Below are 7,016 nucleotides of genomic sequence, written 5' to 3'. Positions count from 1 at the left end.
TTTGCAAGTGGAGCAGAAGGGGAAATGACAAGAAGTGGTGCAGAGTACCCTCTGCCAAGCACCTTATGGTGGCTTGCGCAGTATCTATGTAGATGAAGATGTAGCTGGTTGCTGGGAAAGATCAGACTTGTTTCCACTTCCAGTACGCCAAAATGTCCTAGTAATTTAGGGGCAGGTTTGGATGACACTCTAAATGACACAACATTTAAAATATTCATTGCATTATTATGAGAGCGGTTGATTACTCAGTTATTTAATTAATGCACAGAAATTGCACAAAAGGTTGTTTGTCAATGTATTTGAATATAAAACAGATGAGTATGCACACATGGTCTCTTTGTTTAATACAACAAACATAGTTTTTATATAAAATCTTACTTGATAACAGTCATTAACTGAATAGAAGTACTAATTCTTTTTTAAAAAGGCAGCAGTTCCAGAAATCACCCTTTTAACTCTTTTAACACTTTAGGGATGTGGCCAGACACTTTACAAAATTGTAAATATATGCTACACTTGTCTTGTTGTTACCTAAACAAAAAGGCAGGGAATCTGTCGTTTTGGGAGATAAAACATCTAGTTAAAATATGTGGTATAACAATTTTCATATGCTGTTAGCAGCTCTTTGGTTTGTGGTTAGCATTACTGACTTAATCATGGGGCGCCGTGTTTGATTCCTGGCTGGCCCAGTGATTTTCTCCATTCAGAACTGTGTGTGTGTGTGTGTGTGTGTGTGTGTGTGTGTGTGTGTGTGTGTGTGCGCGCACAGCCCAGATCGGATCTCCCAATCGGTAAGGCCATATGCAAATTTCATTTTCTTTCTTTAAGTACTGGTTGATTGTTTCACTAGATGAGGCACCAGTGTACCAAAGGGGAGTGTCATATTTCATCACTTTGTTTCATGAGTGTGGTTGGTAAGAGATTCACGACAGCTGGGTTGGTGATTTGATTGTCCATAGCATCTTGACTGCTACTTTCAACCAGTCATTTTCGCACCAACACATGATCCTTCTCCTCAACAATAAGATGGGAGCTTAATGGGGGATGGCACACTGTGATGTGGTGCCCTCTCTACCGACATTCTTGGCTCCTTCATTAGCTGGGCTGAAGTATCCAGATAGCCAGTTTGATGTCTCCTCTTTACCTTGGTATTGTGTTGCTGCTTGGTCTCTTGGCTGCTCTGATTTTTTTTTTATTGGCTGCATTTGTTTTACTGCTAAGGTTTATAGACAGTCAGAGCTGACAGATATTTTTGCTGTTATGGTTTCTCATGCCTTCCAGTGGTTTGAGGACAGTGTATATTTGTGTATTGTAATTTGTTAAATTAGGGAAGCAAAATGTGAACACATTATCAGGGAAAACAGTGGAAGAACCAAGGATATTTTGTATGTTATATCCATCAATATACATAATGATAAAATCATGAAAGACCTCAAAACTGATGGACAAACTTTCAAAAATAATTTAAAGAAGTCGGTGAAGCAATTTATTCCATCCATGGCTCATTTTCTTGAGGTTTGATACTGCCAGATCCACAAGACATTTATAGCATGGATTTCAAAAGGATGGTTCAAATGTGATGTATTTCTGAATATCTACTCCACATTAACTGTCAGTGATGTGACAATGTTATTAATTTTAGAGCTTATCTAACCATGAAAAGACACCAGTTAGTTCAGAGTAGTGGTTCACCTTTATATGGTCATAGACTCGGAACTAAAATAACCCATTAGGTACCTGCTGACAGCATGACGCTGCATTTTTGTGCATGGTTAGCTGGGAATTTCAGGATAAGAGGCTCACAGTCTGATCCATAAACATCACTGCCACAGCCAAAATGAAACCTAACAAATGATTTACAGAGCTGTAGAAGACAAGACCTGTCAGTGCTCCATGCTCACTGCTGAAGCATTTTAAAATTTTCAGCTGTTTCACACTCTTTGCTCTTAAGACTAAGGTATCATGAATTTCTAATGAAAGGGTAGGCCCAGAAATCAGAGACACTAAAATATAAAAAGTTGCCATTTTGCACAATATTTTGTTAAAAGTTAGATATGAACCATCCAAATTTACACATGTAAAAATGTGAATCAGTCTTTTCAGCCTATACTTCCAACCTTTTGCTGCACTAAGGTTGGAATGCTGGGTTAAGAGCATAAAAACACAAACTTGTCCACAAGAATCCTTACTGTGGGTTAAATGCTGTTGATAGCTTTTGCAGATTACACTTAAATCTCTACAATTCTACCCTCAAGTATAGTATTGGGGCATCATGGTAGCTTAGACAACATTCTCAAAGAGATTTAAAATTGAAGAACACACACAGTGCAGTAGACTATCTGCTAATAAATCTTTCCTACACAGCTAGTCAGGGAGACAATACAGTTATATCTGTTTCACCTGGTATGGGCCTTGCTATGTTTTAATAGAAAACTCATTGCCCCCCTCCTGGTGACTGGATATTGACCACCAGAAAATATTTTCTAAAAAGGATCTGTTAGTCCACATTTAACACCCAAGCATGGATGATACAGCACGGTATAATGAATCTGATCCAGTCTTGGGTCTAGTTCTCATGCCAGAGCAAAGATTTGGCACCACAAGAGAACAGGTGATAATGTGCTTCCCCACTGTTTGAGAAGCAGCTCAACCTGTTCACCTCCACGACGTGGAATACTGGAGTTAATCTAAGTGAAGACAGTGATCTTAAAAAAAGGTGCCTTCCCATTTCCTGATCTACATCTGTAGATTTACTCTACTACATATAATTTGTTAATATACTCATAAGAAGAAGTGTATTGTAGTTGTTTGATACTCTCCTGAGTGACTCCTAAGCTTTTATGCTTGGTGTGTAACAAAAGGAAATGGTGTTAGTTGGGTTCTCTGGAGGAGGAGGAGGGGGAGGAGGAGGAGGAGGAGGAGGAGGAGCAGCCTGAGATTGTCTCTGAGAACTATACCTTTTGAGTGATACAGTTGCAGATATAAAGAGAAAACCATTATTTTCAGTGTATAAAGAGCAAACCATTATTTTTAGTGAGACCCAAATTATGATGAGAGTTGTTTGTAATTCAATGGTAATTATGTTTGGTGAGGAGACATATGTTTTATTAGAAAATACAGTCACCCACTATTGGCTTTGTTACCACCAAGCTCAGCTATTTTGTGCAGATTGTAGCCTCTTAGTACAAGAGTACTGGTATCTTTAAAGTGTGTTTCTGGAGGCAAGTGTACAGGTATTCTGCACATGTCTGGAATACAGTCATACTTCATTGTATAATAGGAGCCATTTCAGCAGTGAGGTTTATTTTCATTGTTCTGTCTTGGTGATTAGTCCAAAATATTAGAAGACAGTGCCTTAAGACTTCCTTGTTCCTAGGTACATATATCAAGCTCTAGGCTGAAGTAATATCCATCTAATGTAGGAGATTTCTCCTCTAATGTTTTTGTAGTTTGTCTCTCAGGGCATGTTTTATTTTGCATATGCTTTTATTACACTAGAGAATGGAGGGTGGGGGTTGGTCAAGGAACAGTTTATTGCCACTTGAAAGCAATTCTGTACCAGATGCTTTTTTTTTTAATTATTGGTGGCTATCTCTAAAATTTTTCACTGTTGATTATGGGTGTTGCTTAGCAGGTACATATGCAGGTGCAGGTAGTGTCTGCAGCAGTATCACTTGCCATTCAATTTGTGGCAGTTTTCATGAGAGTAGAGGCAAATAATGGGGACAATGCTGGAGACTGTACAGTTATAAATGCATACCTTGCTTCAGCATTAAGATATTTATTTGGTGCACTTCAGTTCTTGAATTTTTCTTCTTCTTGGCAAACATAGGACTGTTCTTGTTCTGCATTGGTGGTCACCAGAGAAACACAGGAAAGCAAAACAAAGCAGAGATGCATCAGGCCTATGTGTCCCTGCATCATATGTTGTCAAGCAATATTTTCCACAGGTTTCTTTGCCTGCACATGGAATCTTTGTTTGTTCAGATGCAGCATGACATGGTTTTCAGGACAAGAGTTTGCACCTTGTGATAGCTAAATCATGTAATAACATATTCAGGCAGTGTTGGACTCTGAAAAGAGAGAGAGAGAGAGAGAGAGAGAGAGAGAGAGAGAGAGAGAGAGAACCGAGAAATGGGAGGGGAAGGGGGGGGGGGGGGGAGGAGGACTGGAGTTGTTTCATTCAAAAAATAACATTCAATATTGAAAAAAATACAGACAACATTTTCAATCTCATTTATTTTCATTAAATATAATCCCAGAACTCTACAACTATCAGTGGACAGATTGTGACAGCTCTTGGTCATTAATGTTTTATTTATACATCCAAAGAAACAACTAATTATCGCAAAACAGGAAACCTTGTGCAGTGCTTAATAGACAAACCAATATATATAATCTAAACTAATTATGTTAAATTAATTTAGTGACAAAATATTCACAGCACTGTGTCTGATTTATTAACAACAATCGTTCTATAATGTATCACATTAATGCTAACTTATATCAGCTGAGGCATCACATACTTAAACATGTAACACAGTCTTGTCCCATTCCTATATAATTACTCTTTTTATCAGTTTTTACACAAAATATTTATAAAAAAACAGCCTCTCATATAGCGCAATGATTTTCTTCTCAATGCTTCCTACATACTGAAAATGTATGCTGAACATGCTCTCCACAACAGAATTACTTAGGTTTTATTTTGAATTAAGATAAATAGCTTCAGACAACAGTGGATGCTTATCTTTCTCCTACATTATGTAAAATGGGAACTCCATAATTAGTTCAGTGAGCAGAATTAGTACAAGTATCTTACTTAGTCATCTTACCATAAAAATGAATTACATGAGTTAATACACTTCTGAAGTTGTTACTCAAATTTATTTACATATAAATATTATGGATTCCAACATTTCACTACAATACAATGTTTTAATGTATTACTGAAGGATCTGCGATGCATTTCCACTCCTTATTGTAGCAGTTTTTATATGTATGCTTTGGCACCAGGAGATCCACGATTTATCAAACTATCTGTGAATTCTTCCAGTGCCAAGTCACACAAATAAAGATCATTGGTACTGAAGAGACGTATCTTGAAAATTTTGCTTGAAAGTAAAATGGTAGCGGGGGTTAGATGTTCCATGGTGTCTTTCATGGCCTGCATTTCACCCCACTCTGCTTCTTCATTCTGCTTCACACCACCTGTTACAATTGCACAATTATTCACAGCAAAGTCAAATACTTCATTGTTAATAGCAAAAACTTAAATCTATGAAAATTATTTATAAGTTAACTTCTCATGGTCAGTGTTCACAGTCATTTAGAATTTTTTTAAAGACATCATATTCACCATTGACAGTAGAAATTATTTATTCCACAATTGCAATTTTGGCCTTTGGGCCATTTTCAAGTAGTGCTGCAAAAGAATTTGCTTCAGTGTTGGAGGATTTTAAAGACTGACATGTGCTGGAGAAAAATCTTTTGCACCACCACTTGAAAATGGCCCAAAGGCCAAAATCATGATTGTGAAATAATTAATTTCTGTAGTCTGTAATTTGCTGAATTGGTCACAGATGAAGGAATAATATATTCAGAGAAAACTAGAAACCAGTATGCCTTCATTTATTAACCCATTTTTATGTGTGTTGGTTTTAGCCATCATCAGAAACCTGGTCGGTATAAAAACCGGTGGATGACATAGTTACATGGTTGACTTGCAACGAACATGATCAGAGTCAATCATGTAATAATGTAATCCTCTGTTTTTTTCTGAACCTGTATTATGATGGATTAATAACTGAAGGAATGTTGGTGTAAAGTTTTCTCTGTATTACAGTTTCGTCATCTGTGGCCAGTTTAGCAAATTGCAGACTACAGCCTTTATGGCACACCGTTTGTTTGATAAGTTACTTCTACAGTCAACGGCAAATTTTCCTTTAAAAAATTCATAAGTTAGTTATTTTATTTATGTGGGGTATGTCAATCATCTTTCATAATTGGGAAACTGGAGTCATTAACATGTGAATGCCACTGTGTTCCACTTATGATTGAGAATTAAGATATCTTAACTTGTTAATGTACCAAATTCCTTACATGCGTGGTCTACTTCATTGCTTAAATGGTAAGAACAGTGCAGGAATGCTACACTGAACACCAGTGGCATGCAAGACAGTTAACTTGACAAGTAATCTGGCATGTAATAATTTAAGAATCAATTTACATTAGAAACAAGAAATACAACACCAACCACAACTCAGGTTACATGAGAGGGACTGACTTTTGAATACAGATCTGTTGTCATAACACTCAGTGCTAAAATGAGGTACAGGAAAGCATAAACTAATGAGGGGATAGATACACTCACCTCACTTCAAGGAATAACAGAGACTAGGTGAGATAATGGTAGAATCAATTATGTGTTTAACACGCAGTTCTCACTCTTACGTTTTTAGAACCTAGTGTTTGGTAGGAGTTCCACAAGGTATGAGTTTTGTAGTTTCGATGTGGCCACACATCCAATGAATGAGGAATGGATGCTCACGTTGCATCTGCTACTGGCTTCATCATCATTCACACATTTTCGGTTTATTCTAATGAATGCACCAAAACTCTCACTGTTTTCCGGATACTTTATACAGTCAGTAGGCTTCTACAATTTGTTCCTTATTAAAGTTGCAAACATCAGTAAGCTTTCCACACTGTTTACATACAGGGTCACTAAATTCTTTGTTCCCTGCATCTGTTACCCAAATTTTGCAGCCCATCTTGCGGTCTGCATACTACCCATTCTGATGATTTGGATGACAAAAGGTTGGTCATGGTATGGTGCTTGAACAGTATGATTAGGAATGCTATTATTCAAAGTTATTATCAGTTTTGGAATACATACTTCATCATGGAGCAAATGTTCTGTGAAGCTTTAGCAGTATTTCCAATTACTTGGAGAGTTTTAATTAAGATTATGGAGGATAGACAATTCATTGTTCTTATTAAATATTTTCCTGTAA

General features: G+C 37.0%; 1 long non-coding RNA gene across 1 annotated transcript in view; it reads right to left on the bottom strand.

Moving 5' to 3' along the window:
* Positions 1-4,220: 4,220 nt before the first annotated feature.
* The window catches only part of LOC126183698 (uncharacterized), a 268,012-nt gene continuing 265,216 nt past the window's right edge, over positions 4,221-7,016 (bottom strand). The window contains exon 5 of the long non-coding RNA XR_007536792.1: positions 4,221-5,211. This is a non-coding gene — a long non-coding RNA (uncharacterized LOC126183698). The remainder of the gene's footprint in view (positions 5,212-7,016) is intronic.

This window comes from Schistocerca cancellata, chromosome 4, assembly GCF_023864275.1.
Source record: "Schistocerca cancellata isolate TAMUIC-IGC-003103 chromosome 4, iqSchCanc2.1, whole genome shotgun sequence".
In the NCBI taxonomy this organism is placed as follows: domain Eukaryota; kingdom Metazoa; phylum Arthropoda; class Insecta; order Orthoptera; family Acrididae; genus Schistocerca; species Schistocerca cancellata.
This window is presented reverse-complemented; position numbering and strand designations above follow the sequence as displayed.